We start from the raw sequence: 15,323 nt of genomic DNA, 5'->3' as shown, positions 1-15,323 counted from the left end.
ATAAAAGTCTTTCTCTTGCAGAGTTGGATGTCCCGTTGTATTCTGTAGTTCAACGTAGATGAATCATAACCTCATAGGTTACTACAACACAATAATCATTAAATTGTAATCGTATAATAAATAGAATAATCATTCAATAATAAAAAATCATTTTACATCTGTCCTGAACTACACAACAATGTTGATTAAACTGGGTTAAATCACATCCATAGTTTGGACTAATTTACATGCATCCCTAAAAACATAATATTTTAGGCAGTTCATATAAACACATAATAAACACACTCAAAACACATGTGAAATGTGCCAAATGTAATACTGTACTGCTGTTCAGTCTGAATTGAATGACTGGCATAATTTATTATGGTGGTAAACAGTGGTGGCTTGGGGGGGCTTTTTTTCGGCGGGGGGGTGGAGACAGTGTCTTCACTTTTATCTTTTTACACATTCATTTCCCACATATAATTGAATGAGGAAAGGGGAAAAAAAAACAGCGACAACAGACTAGCATGTTGACTATTTGAACATAAATTGTGCTCTCCTTTCTTTCTGGCCAGCAAATTTCTCAAAGACTTTCATCCAAAATAAAAGTTTGTGTTTACATAATATATATGTGTGTGTATTCTGTTAATTATTATTTATATATAAATACACACACATTCATGTATATATTTAAGAAATATTTGCATGTATATACTGTATATACATTTATATAATCTATAATATATATAAATATAAATGTTTTACATATAAAAATAATATTTTTTTCTTAAATATATACATGCTTGTGTGTGTATTTATATATAAATAATAATTAACAGAGTACACACACACATATATTATGTAAACACAAACTTTTATTTTGGATGCGATTAATCACGATTAATCTTTTGACAGCCCAAGTATATTGCAATGTCACTCTACTGACGAGTAATCCAGTCTTTTGAATGTGTAAATGCAAATATAGAAGTTGATCAGTATTTACTACTTATATTTGTATCTTGTAGTTGATTTGGACTGCTGGTCTTCAGTATCTTATTCTGAAATTTCAGGAGGTAGGTGATATTTATAATAAGTCCAAAATATATACAATATACTTGTATGAATTGTATTTAATAAAAGTTTCTCTTGCAGGGTTTGATGTCACGTTCTATAGTTGACCACCTGTAAGTTACTGCAACACATGATGACTGGTGTCATTTTGTAAACCACATCACAAGATTTGCTGTATGTAGCTTGCATAGCCATTTTTGTAAACGTTTAATTCACTTCATAACAAGACCGCACATATTAATGGGGTATGTGTGCATCTGCAAATGTGCACAGGATTCAATGGATACATTTACTTAAAATTTATTTTTGAACTTTATCTTCTAACAGTTGGTGTGAACAAACAGAAGCTTCTGCATGCAAACCAGATGACATGTATGATGATATAAATGAATCACTGTTTTTATCCAGTAATTTAGTTTAATTTAGTAATTTAGCCATCTGTCACAATTTATATTAAAGGGGAAAATCAGTTATACATAACTTTTTTGGGTGGATAATACTACTGGGTAATGTTTTTTTTTTCTTTTAATCATACTTTATCAATCTTTTTTATTTTCCTTTTTATCATACCAGACAAAGAGAAGTCAAAATCCACACACAGTGATCCATCCAAGCAAATTATTGCTTAATATCAATGTTGTATTGCTGTATTAACGCATAACTTTTTTTTTTGTTGTATTTTATCTCTATTTTCATGAATGGCTTAGTATATGAACATGCTTTTTCTACACATGATTTTAACTAATAAAAAATTTAAATACAAATTTAACTGTAAGTGAATTTTATAGCCATGGACAACTAAAAGAACTTGCTGCATCTACACCCAATTTTGACACAATTTGCCCTTCCAGACTGAAGTGTCTTTGTCTGTTATATTTTTGTATTACTGTGAGAGTCTTTGGGGGCAGTGTGTGTGTTTTCTCAGACATAATTATGCACTGTAAAAAATGAATCATGGGTCTTGTAATTTTCACTAAACATATTAAGGTGATAATTAAACATAGTGTGCATATTTTCTTAAGAAAATTGTGGTTCAGTGTTGTATAGAAAACATTGAGAACATTTCACTAATAAAACCAAGATATAGATTTTTTATGGAAACTCAAGCAGTTTTAAGGCTTGAATTGATGAACCGATTAAGTATAAAGGAAAAAAGGCGACCTATTTATTTTAAGAGAATTAGTTCAATTATGTGGTTTCATTTAGAGACACCGTTGTTAGTTCTCAGCATACTTTGCATATGGCTCAAAATTGAGTTAATATTGAAATTAAGTGTTATTTTACGCGTTTTTGAGTGAAGGGAAACATCGGTAACGCTTTAGATTACAGCCCGGAAAGTGCTGCGTAAGTAAAACGAATTTACAGTGCAACTTTCAGTAATTATAGTGCAATTATAAAATATGTATGTGTAGGTATAAGGGAACAATACATGCGTGTTTTATTGCACAGAACTTCAGGGTAACCAGCACCACTTTAATTTACAGCCCGCATATTCACACTTACCCTGTAACTACACAGATAATTACCCCTTAATTAAAAAATACTTACAGTATAAATAATTTGTTAATTTCCCTGCAGTTACCCCTTTATTCCCCAAATATTAGGCTACATATTGTTCACTTATACCTACATGTACTTTATAGTTATACTAAAATTACCGAAAGTTACCCTGTAAATTTGTTTTACGTGTGTAGTACTTTCCCGGCTGGATAATAATAGACAGGCAGCTCTCATTCACACCCCTTCCACAGAGAAGATTCCTCTCTCAGCTTCAGCAGGAACTGGTCTTCAAATTGCTCTTGGTGAGGATGGAGGTTATGCCTATCACCAGTAACAACTGGTGGCATTACTGAAGGTTGTAGCCTGCCCTTCTCAGTCTTTTCCGTTCAAGGTACTATCAACTGAAGTCAGAAAAGTGTGCATGCTCCCTTCGTTTGAATGCTCCCTATGATCCTCTCAGGCCACAAAATGTTCTTGCTTGGAGCACTGGCTTTATGAAACAGACCCACCGTGCAGCTTTCTGCACAAGTCCCATAGGATGCGCTTAGGTCTTGACACACTTTTTGGCTCTGGCTAGTTCTGCAGAGTCACTTAAAGATATGCTCACTTTGTTTGTACACATTCACAACCTAGTGGGCAGGGATTTCCTCAGCATGGCATTGTGGCTAATGTGTTCTCCATAGCTTTAACACCAAGATGCAGTGTCTGTTTCCCTTTCTCAGGGATGGGTTTCATAATCACATCGTCATATTTTCAAGAGACAGAATCACTTTGATGAACAGATTTCATTTAGGCTTTTATTTACATATAAACATTAATCAACACGCATACATAGAACTCTTCAAATATGGCAAGCAATTTTTTATTGTAATACTAAATAATTTATATGAATTTGCCAGAAGCATTTCTGTCTCTGTAAATATAAAAAGTAAAAACAGCGATTCATTTCACATCATTATATTGTATTATCTGGTTTGCATGCAGGAGCTTTTGTTGGTTCACACTAACTGTTGTGAGATAATGTTAAAAAATGTATTTGGTCAACACAACAATAGTATTGTTTGAATCATGCACATTGCCGTGTGGCCATGCTATGACGTAAGATAATAAACTCAACAATGCAAAAATGGCAATGCAAGCTAAATACAGCATCTTGTTGTGTGTTTTACCATCATTAAATAATTTTACCACCAGTGGCGGCTGGTCAATAGAGGGCTCTGGGGCGCCGCCCCCATCAAAATTCCAGAAATATACATGTATACAAAAATGATATAAAAATGAAATAAAAATAAAATAGTTTACTCATACGACGTGCCGGCTCTTAGTAAGAGCCTCAGCATTTAATAAAAACTAGCTCTGATCGGTTAACTATTTTATATGTTCTTCAATATGTTTCATGCGGTTTCATGCGCGAGGAACGCCGGACAAATGGATGCCTATCTGAATCCAAAAATCAGCAGCAGGCCAGTGACAGAGGATGAAGCTAAACTCGGAGCTCCACGCGCTTGTTATGAGAAACGTAGGTGGCTGGATGTGTTGTTAGCAATGCCCTTTATTGCTTTCCCTGTCTTTTATTTCAAAGTGTCGGTACTGAAGTTTTGTGGACAACAACGGGGGTAAGAGATATCTTAAATATCTAACTGAACAATGCAAACGTCATGACACTACTGAGATGACTGACTTTATCAGAGAGTCTTTGAGAAATTTGCTGGCCAGAAAGAAAGGAGAGCACAATTTATGTTCAAATAGTCAACATGCTAGTCTGTTGTCGCTGGGTTTTTTTCCCCTTTCCTCATTCAATTATATGTGGGAAATGAATGTGTAAAAAGATAAAAGTGAAGACACTGTCTCCACCCCCCCGCCGAAAAAAAAGCCCCCCCAAGCCGCCACTGTTTACCACCATAATAAATTATGCCAGTCATTCAATTCAGACTGAACAGCAGTACAGTATTGCATTTGGCACATTTCACATGTGTTTTGAGTGTGTTTATTATGTGTTTATATGAACTGCCTAAAATATTATGTTTTTAGGGATGCATGTAAATTAGTCCAAACTATGGATGTGATTTAACCCAGTTTAATCAACATTGTTGTGTAGTTCAGGACAGATGTAAAATGATTTTTTTATTATTGAATGATTATTCTATTTATTATACGATTACAATTTAATGATTATTGTGTTGTAGTAACCTATGAGGTTATGATTCATCTACGTTGAACTACAGAATACAACGGGACATCCAACTCTGCAAGAGAAAGACTTTTATTAAACACTCGATCAAAAACACTTATTGTACATATGTTGTATGGACTTACCATGAACGTCATTGCCTCCTGAAATTTCGGAATATAATGTTGAATTCCTGCAGTTCAATTCAACTACAAGATACAAAAATAAGTACTTTAGCATCTGATCAACTTCTACCATCATAAACCCTTTTGTTGGTTCACACTAACTGTTGGGAGATAATGTTAAAAAATGTATTTGGTCAACAACAACAATAGTATTGTTTGAATCATGCACATTGCCGTGTGGCCATGCTATGACGTAAGATAATAAACTCAACAATGCAAAGATGGCAATGCAAGCTAAATACAGCATCTTGTTGTGTGTTTTACCATCATTATCATTTCACCACCAGTGGCGGCTGGTCAATAGAGGGCTCTGGGGCGCCTCCCCCATCAAAATTCCAGAAATATACATGTATACAAAAATGATATAAAAATGAAATAAAAATAAAATAGTTTACTCATATGACGTGCCGGCTCTTAGTAAGAGCCTCAGCATTTAATAAAAACTAGCTTTGATCGGTTAACTATTTTATATGTTCTTCAATATGTTTCATGCGGTTTCATGCGCGAGGGACGCCGGACAAATGGATGCCTATCTGAATCCAAAAATCTACGGGCAGCATGTGACCTGAAGCTGGTCTCTAATTGGTTTTTAAAGATCCTCCTCCGGACGCAGGTCGCTGCGTCCCTGGCGAATCAGAATGGGATGCGTGTTATTTTATCCAATCTGATTGGTTCTCGTCACCTGTCATTCAACTTTCCACTCTTGGCCACTAAAGCGAAAGTGCGCGGGCGACACAGTCACTCCGACTCCGCCAAAACCTTGTTATGATGATCACTTTCGTAGAGATGGCAGCAGTTAAACCAAATTCTTTCACAAGGCGTTCGATGGAAGATCCCGAACCGGACCAACGTGATTTACAAATCCAGCAGCAGGCCAGTGACAGAGGATGAAGCTAAACTTGGAGCTCCACGCGCTTGTTATGAGAAACGTAGGTGGCTGGATGTGTTGTTAGCAATGCCCTTTATTGCTTTCCCTGTCTTTTATTTCAAAGTGTCGGTACTGAAGTTTTGTGGACAACAACGGGGGTAAGAGATATCTTAAATATCTAACTGAACAATGCAAACGTCATGACACTACTGAGATGACTGACTTTATCAGAGAGTCTTTGAGAAATTTGCTGGCCAGAAAGAAAGGAGAGCACAATTTATGTTCAAATAGTCAACATGCTAGTCTGTTGTCGCTGGGGTTTTTTCCCCTTTCCTCATTCAATTATATGTGGGAAATGAATGTGTAAAAAGATAAAAGTGAAGACACTGTCTCCACCCCCCCGCCGAAAAAAAGCCCCCCCAAGCCGCCACTGTTTACCACCATAATAAATTATGCCAGTCATTCAATTCAGACTGAACAGCAGTACAGTATTGCATTTGGCACATTTCACATGTGTTTTGAGTGTGTTTATTATGTGTTTATATGAACTGCCTAAAATATTATGTTTTTAGGGATGCATGTAAATTAGTCCAAACTATGGATGTGATTTAACCCAGTTTAATCAACATTGTTGTGTAGTTCAGGACAGATGTAAAATGATTTTTTTATTATTGAATGATTATTCTATTTATTATACGATTACAATTTAATGATTATTGTGTTGTAGTAACCTATGAGGTTATGATTCATCTACGTTGAACTACAGAATACAACGGGACATCCAACTCTGCAAGAGAAAGACTTTTATTAAACACTCGATCAAAAACACTTATTGTACATATGTTGTATGGACTTACCATGAACGTCATTGCCTCCTGAAATTTCGGAATATAATGTCGAATTCCTGCAGTTCAATTCAACTACAAGATACAAAAATAAGTACTTTAGCATCTGATCAACTTCTACCATCATAAAGCATAGGTTACAGTAAAGTAATATCTTTCTTTCAGACTCATCACCATGATGGCATGATATGGACAGTATTTCACATCTCATTGCAACACACTCAGAAGACTTAAAACATTAAAATCATACTCTACATTTAGTTCTGGTTGCTTTCCCTTTCAACATACTGACATAGTAACAGCACATCTTACAACTGCATAAAGAATATCAATTCAATTTCAGTAATTTGAAAGAAAACATCTGCAAAACGAACAAATGTGCAAAGAGACTCTGCAGTGGTCAGTAGAGTAGAGTAGATGACCAATATTACAATATACCAATGCAATTTCACACACACACACACACACACACACAAACACACACACGCACGCACGCACGCACGCACGCACGCACTCACACACACACACACACACACACACACACACACACACACACACACACACACACACACACACACACACACACACACACACACACACACACACACACACACACACACACACACACACACACACAATCTCTTCACTTTCCAATAAGCCATTAATATGATTTGAAATATCCTGTTCAAGAGCAATTCACCAGTGAACCCTGAAACTTGGACTTACTTTGGCTATTGATATTTCTCCTTTGTTTTTTGAAATAAAGAATCGCACAGATGATCAGTGATATGAGGACACACAGAGACACTATTGTGGCCATCACTACTGCGGTCAGATTAGTGGTCACTGCTGCACTCGTGTCAATGTTGCCTTCATTCTGGACAACAGGACTGTCAGCTGTGGTTGGAGCATCTGTGATCACTAGAGAAAAGATCAACTTAAATACAAATCACCATATCTGTCCATTTGATTTATCACTCTTCAATCTAGGCACTTGTCTTACCTGTGGCTAATGATATTTTGGAAATTAAAAAAAAAAAATCCTCATTTTCCACATTAATCTATACTCCAAACCCCATAATGACATTTAAAAATTAAAAACATTTAAAAACATTAAACATTTTCAAAGTTTGGTGATATATATGCAAATGTATTAAAAATAATACAACTGAGATATTACATTCCATAAGTATTACATTCCATAAGAAGCACCTCTGGCAGCAATTGCAGCCTGAAGTCTTTTTGGTTAGAGCGGAGCAAGATTTGCATTCTTGGGGCTTCAATTATAACATGTAGTGTAGAAACCGTCCAAAATTTAATCTTATTATAATTTCTCAAATGTGCGCATGCATGATTCATAGAATGAACGTATGCACAGTACGCACAATTATAGATTTCACATCTAAAAAACACGCATATGCCTCCCTTTAAATGTGAAATCTATAATTCGCAAAAGATCTCGTAAAAAAAGGAGCGTGTGAGAGGGGAAAAAGACTGTAAGCACAGATGAAAAGTTAACAGGCTAGTGAAATGCTAATGTTTTGTGCTAGCGATAGCGATTTAGATTAAAAGCTAGCAATGTCTGATTAATGTCATAGGCAATGTTAGACAATATCAGATATATGGTGATGAGTAAGTTACACCGACCAGGCATAACATTATGACCACTGACAGATGAAGTGAATAAAACTGATTATCTCTTTATCACGGCACCTGTTAGTGGGTGGAATATATGAGGTAGCAAGTGAACATTTTGTCCTCAAAGTTGATGTGTTAGAAGCAGGAAAAATGGGCAAACGTAAGGATTTGAGCGAGTTTGACAAGAGCCAAATTGTGATGGCTAGACATCTGGGTCAGAGCATCTCCAAAACTGCTGCTTATGTGGGGTGTTCCCGCAGTGTTCCTGCAGTGGTCAGTATCTATCAAAAGTGGTCCAAGGAAGGAACAGTGGTGAATCGGCGACAGGGTCATGGACGGCCTATTAGGCCTAGGCTTATTGATGCACGTGACGAGCGAAGGCTGCCCTGTGTGGTCTGACCAAACAGACGTGTAGCTCAAATTGCTCAAGAAGTTAATGCTGGTTCTGATAGAAAGGTGTCAGAATACACAGTGCATCGCAGTTTGTTGTGTATGGGGCTGCATAGCCGCAAACCAGTCAGGGTGCCCATACTAAGTCCTGTCCACCGCCGAAAGCACCAACAGTGGACACGTGAGCAGAGCCGGCCCAAGGCATAAGCGAACTAAGCAGCTGCTTAGGGCCCCCTTTGCCACCAGGGGGCAACCAAGAGCACATTAAATTACTTTTTGCAGTATGTTATTTCATGATGATTGAAATCGCGAAATGGCCTTAAACAATTACTAAATCAACTGTAAAATGTTAAGGTTTCTAATATATGCACGGATTGATTCTGACAGCTCTGCACGAGCTCGCGGCGCCATCGGCCAGACACTATTCACTTGTTAGCCAGGGTTCAAAGTCCAAGTGCGAGAAAACCAGCGCTAAAACGTAATGTTACTCGTCAGTTTGCCCGGTAACCTTTTTATGAATGGATGGATTTGAGAATGCGCTATGGTTTAGTGCGAATATCTTGTCCGACGTGCTGCATGTTTTGTACGGAGTTCAGCATATAATGTGATGTGCTGAACAAACATGTCCGATCCATGGAGGCACCACCTTGCAACTTACAGGACTTAAAGGATCTGCTTCTAACATCTTGGTGTCAGATACCACAGCACACATTCAGGGGTCTAGTGGAGTACATAGTATGGAAGCTTATGTGTAGCAGAATTCAATTTGCAATGTAATATGCCAAATGGCAATGCAATATGTAAAATGGCAATGCATTTCAGTATTTAAATTTACATTTTACATACCATGTGTGCAACATTTGTTGCAAAATGATATTTCAAATTGAATTTACATTTGCTATTTCATACACTAGTTTTAACATATGATTTAAAAATATATCTTAACGCTTTATAAGTTGCAAAATTAAAATGAAAATGTATTACCGAAATGATTAAATGCGTTTAACATGTTCAAGCAAAAATTGTAGCAAAATTATCATTTAAATGTTATTTTTTCTTAATTGCATTTACACTCACAGTTAAGATACTTGCGATTGCATTTTCATTATATGTCCCGCAATGAATGTAGCAAAATTCAATGTGGAATTGAAAATGCAAATTCCGAGCCGATCAAGTCTCCGCCCTGCCCTGTCAATCATCGCATTGAGCGGGGCCAGGTGTTGGAAACATGGCGACAGCAGAGCTTTTAAAGCGATGGGTTTACTGGCAGATGAAGTGGAGCGAGAACACAGAAATGATCGCGCGCGTCTGTCAGTGACTGTTCTGTTAGACCAGCACGTTATTAGAACCATTTTGGTTAGAAGAACGTCTCGCAGAGAACCCGCCTGGCTCATGCACCTTAACACGAGCGCTGTCGCGTGTCTGCTGAAGTGCTGAAGTGAGCGGTGGTTTACAACAGGTTACTCTCAAATAATCTTAGACAAGCTGTCCATGATTATTGTTTGCTGTATCAGTAGCTGTATTTTTTTTCTCTCTTTTTACCATTCTGATTGTTTCATGCATCAAATATATTAATAAAACGATGTGTCGTCCATCTGGATGCTGATGGTAATAATAATAATTTATGTTCCCAAAAATAACTCTGGTGATGCCTATAAACCCATCTTTCACATCTAAGCATGTTGGTCTGATGTGAACAGGTGCTGGTGGTGTGATGGATCTTGGCACACTTTGGGTCTCTTACCATTTGAGCATCATTTAAACGCCACAGCCTAGTAGCCTATTGTTGTTGGCCATGTCCATGGCTTTATGACCTCTGATTTTTCGGTCTCACTCCCGCAAAAATATAGGCTATGTTAACTTCTCCCGCCCGCAACATTCACATTTTGTCCCACTCCCGCCCGCATAAACGTAGGCTAAATAAATTATTTTCTGTATCTCTATGAAAATTCCATGAAATAGATTTTTTATTCTAAACTGTTTTAATATATTTTATATCAATTTTTAATTCTTATTGATTATGAAACTCGTTTTGTTATTTGTATTTCTTATACATGCTATTTAAATTCCTATTTATCTGTTGTAATTATTTTGATTATTTTAATTCCTTCTAAAGGAAAAGCTTAGATGTATGAAATGCGCTATATTAAAGGAACACTCCACTTTTTTTGAAAATAGGCTCATTTTACAAGTCCCCAAGAGTTAAATAGTTGAGTTTTACCGTTTTCCATTCAGCCGATCTTTGTATCTGGCGGTAGCACTTTTAGCATAGCTTAGCATACATCATTGATTCTGATCATGAAAAGTTGCAATTTTCTACACCTATATGGCTATAGGAACTACTTTCTCATTCCTGCGTAATAGTCGCGGATCTTTGTAGCCGTACCATGGCTGCAGCGGCGCAATGATTCGTTGGTATTCTGTGAAACATGGTGGTAGTATACACCTTCGACTTACTATCACAGCCCTTTACAACACACAGAACCATGGCTAATAGGGCTGTCAAAATGTCTGAAAAGCTTTCATAAATATTAGCAAAATTCGAATGAGATGCTAATGGACTGATCAGAATCAATGATGTATGCTAAGCTATGCTAAAAGTGCTACCACCAGATACAAAGATCGGCTGAATGGATTCAGAAACGGTAAAACTCAACTATTTAACTCTAGGGGACTTGTAAAATGAGCCTATTTTCAAAAAAAGTGGAGTGTTCCTTTAATAAACTTGCCTTTATTTGCAAAGTTACTTATAGTCAGGGGTGCACATAACTGGTGCGTAGGTGCTCATGTGTGGTAAAAAATAAACAACGCACAGCAGAAAAACGTGGAGGGTTTGAGTACCAACATTTTTGGGGACAGGGACACATTAACTGGAGTAGGATTTTTCTTCACATCTTTGGTAAGAAAGCAATCATATAAGTGTGTTCATTAATTATTAGGGGTGCAATGGATCGCAGTTGATCCGTGATCCATACAGACCAGGCCCCACGATTTGGCACGCATGTAATTTGCGGATTAACTGCTAATTTTAAGCATCATAGAGTGAAAGTTTATCTTTTGGACGTGTTTTGTCTTGCCAATTTACACATTCAAACAAATTTAAATGCAGAAAGAAAAGGCAAAAATCGGGACTCACGCACTGTTATGTGAGCACAGCCTCACACACCCAAAGGGAGAGAGAGAGAGAGTTTCAGACTGCACTTGAACACTCTTTCCCGCTAACTTGCGCTTGAACGGTCACATACACACAAAATTATGTCAAAATACCCATCTCGGCAAGTATCAGTGTTTTTATAACATTGTGCTATGATTGACTAAATATTCCTGTTGGAAGAGAACATGTGTTAGTGTATTGTGTTAGTGTCTTATTTTATTTAGAAAATAAGTGTTAGAGTTTAGTTTACAATGTGTGATTTTGAACATGAAATTAACCGTTTTGCCAATTGTGTGTTAGGTGGTGCGTTAAGAGTTTAGGTAATTTGTTAAAAGTTTTGAAAAAATTGTCATAGCGATTGTAAAAAACTGTAATAGCATAGCTTTAGTTAAAATCTTTAAATGTGAATGTATGTCAGAGAATCTGCATCGAGACTTTAGGGTTAGAAATATTGCATTGGAAACACACCTTTCATGACCAGCTTCACTTCATAGCAGGTTTTTTCACTCACTCGGCACTGATACCATGATCCATCAGTGTTTACTGCATCCCTTATAAGCAGAGATCCGTCTGCTAGTATTCTCGCTCTCTCATACAGAGGCTTCGGGTCTCTCTCTGTGCTGTTTGAGGGCTTGTGTGGAGGGCGGTATTGGGCTAGTTCTGTTGGTGTGCGACCTTTAACGATTTTCCAAGTGACTTGTCCAGCTTTGTGCTGTAGAGGAATTTCAGAGCATGGCAGCAACACGGAAGAGCCTGGAGTCGCATGTACGTAATCCAAAGTTTTACACTCTGAAACCAGAGAAACAGTATATTAAAATATGTTTAGGGGTTATTTGCTTATTTCAGAAATTCTCATTCTCACCTTTGACCTTCAGGTTAATATGAGTTGCATTAAGGCAGTCTGAATCTTTGTAGACTTGACATTCATAATGGCCTTTATCAGATAAACTGATGTCTTTCAGATCAAGTGTAACATGTCCAGCATTATTTCTCACAGACCATCTCTGATGCTCTGATGCTGGAGAGGTGTCAGAATACATAATGATGTCTGTATACGTGTCGGTTCTGCGTAGTTTCACTGTCAGAGTCTCCAGCGGGTGGGTTGTGGTTAGGCAAGAAATAGACATATTGTCACCCTGAACATAGTTTATGTTTAACTGATGGACCTGCTTGCAGGGTCTCTGTGTCGCCACTAAAAGGAAATAAAGAGCAAAATGAGACATACTGAGACAGCCGAGACATGGAAACTACAGCATTAATAAACAGCCGTTACTTTTTACCAAGTGGTTCTCTAAATGTATTAGTACATTTTACGAAATGAGAACAAAAAAACTCACAACCCGATGAACTACTGTCAGTATTTCCTGAAATTATCCTTTTGAAAGTCAGTGTATTAAAAAAAAATTGTAAAATAAAAACAAACTTTAAACAAGAAACACTTTACAACAAGGTCCCATTTGTTAATGTAAGTTAAAGCATTAACTAACATCAACTAACAATGAGGAATACATTTGTTACCATTGTTTAACTCTGTTAATGTTAGTTTATAAAAATGCAACTGTTCATTGTTAGTTCATGTCAGCTCAGGTCCAATAAATAATATTAAAGATACAGAACAACTTTGATTTTAAGAATGGGTTAGTAAATGTTGACATTTAAATGGACAACATTTGACATTAACTAAGATTAATAAATGCTTTAGAAGTATTGTTCACTGTTAGTTCATGTTGATTGAACTAATGTTAACAAATAGAACCTTATTGTAAAATGTTACATAGACTTGAATATTTGCAACCTTTAAATTTTCTAATAGCAATTGAATTAGAAAGCCACTGTTAGAAGATTTAGTAGTTGGAACTTTTCTGCAAATGTAATGTTTGGATTCCTTTTGAACCAAATCAATTGATGTTGTCAATGTAATCATAATTAATTGGTTGAGGAATGCAGTTTAACCTTTGCATATGCAGTTTAGCCTTTGCACACCAACATTTACTGTGGCCTCAGTTGCATATTTTCTTTCTTTAAAAAGGGAAATTGTTACATATTATATATATATATATATATATATATATATATATATATATATATATATATATATATATATATATATATATATATATATATATATATATATATATATATATATATATATATATATATATATATATATATATATATATATATATATATATATATGTATAAACCTTAACAGCCATTTTCAAATTGAACATCCACTTTGTAAAACATCCATCAAAACATTGTTATTAGAGCAATATTTTGCTATAAAGATGATTTAAAACAAAATGTCCTCTGTGAAAAGTGCTAAAACAGCATTTGTCTCATTTGTTTGTTGGTTAACGGAATTTGATTTAATTTAATGGCACTTACCTTTGCAATCTAATAAAGCTGCTATTAGAACAAAAAGTTGGAAATATGAAGGCTGAAAACTCTCCATCATATACAGATGCTCACTGCAGGACAGCTGAACTCTATATGAGCAAAGTCACTTCACTTCACTTTCGCCGAGTTGCAGTTACTCTAAATGTAATGCGGAAGTAAGTAATATCTTATTATAGTGTGCTCATTTAGAGGCCTTTAGTGAGATTCTGTATGTGACAGAGTTTTTAGCTGTCATATTTGCAACATTTAAATAGTCTAATAGCAGCTGAATTAGAAAGCTACTATTAGAAGATTTAGTAGTTGGAAATATGAAGCATAAATACAAATAAAAAAAACATTGCGCCGACAGTTTAAAGCAGCTCACTAAAAAAACAACTGAATGAGCACAAGCCACAAGACTTTTTCCATTCACACAGTTAATTTCAAACTGTCAAAGTATGAAAAGTGTGGTAACGCTTACAGCCCGGAAAGTACTACGCAAGTAAAAACAAATTTACAGTGTAACCTTCAATAATTATAGTGTAATTATAAAGTAAGTATGTGTAGGTATAAGTGAACAATATGACATATTTGGGAATAAAGGGGGAAATACCAGGAAAATTAACAAATTATTTATTAACCCTTAACCACCCTCAAGTAGGGTTTACGTTTGTGATCCTTGGTCAGATAGACCACAAACATTTACAAAGCGATTGCATAAGGAAATATAATTGTTTTACATGGAAAACTATACATAATTTTTTTAATTTACTTCTCAACTTTACATTTATGCTGTGTTTTTGTGGATATTAGTTTTTACCTATTTACTGCACAATTACTTAACTAGGCCATACATTGGCTCATTAAAAAAATGGTTTATGACAAAATCACTTAAATGATGATCTTAATTAAATCTAATTTGTTTTTGGACATTGCCCTATGTGTTAGGGATAGAATACTGCCATCTGCAGGTTTGTGGAAAAACCTTAGGAATTATAGTTAAAGAAAGAATGTGCAATGACCATATATATCCAGCAGAGTGTGTGTGTTTGTGTGTGTGTGTGTGTGTGTGTGTGTGTGTGTGTGTGTGTGTGTGTGTGTGTGTGTGTGTGTGCGTGCGTGCGTGCGTGTGTGCGTGCGT

This window comes from Gobio gobio (genome assembly GCF_949357685.1).
Source record: "Gobio gobio genome assembly, chromosome: 15".
NCBI lineage: Eukaryota > Metazoa > Chordata > Actinopteri > Cypriniformes > Gobionidae > Gobio > Gobio gobio.
The sequence above is the reverse complement of the archived record's forward strand: the minus strand, read 5'-3'. Positions refer to the sequence as shown.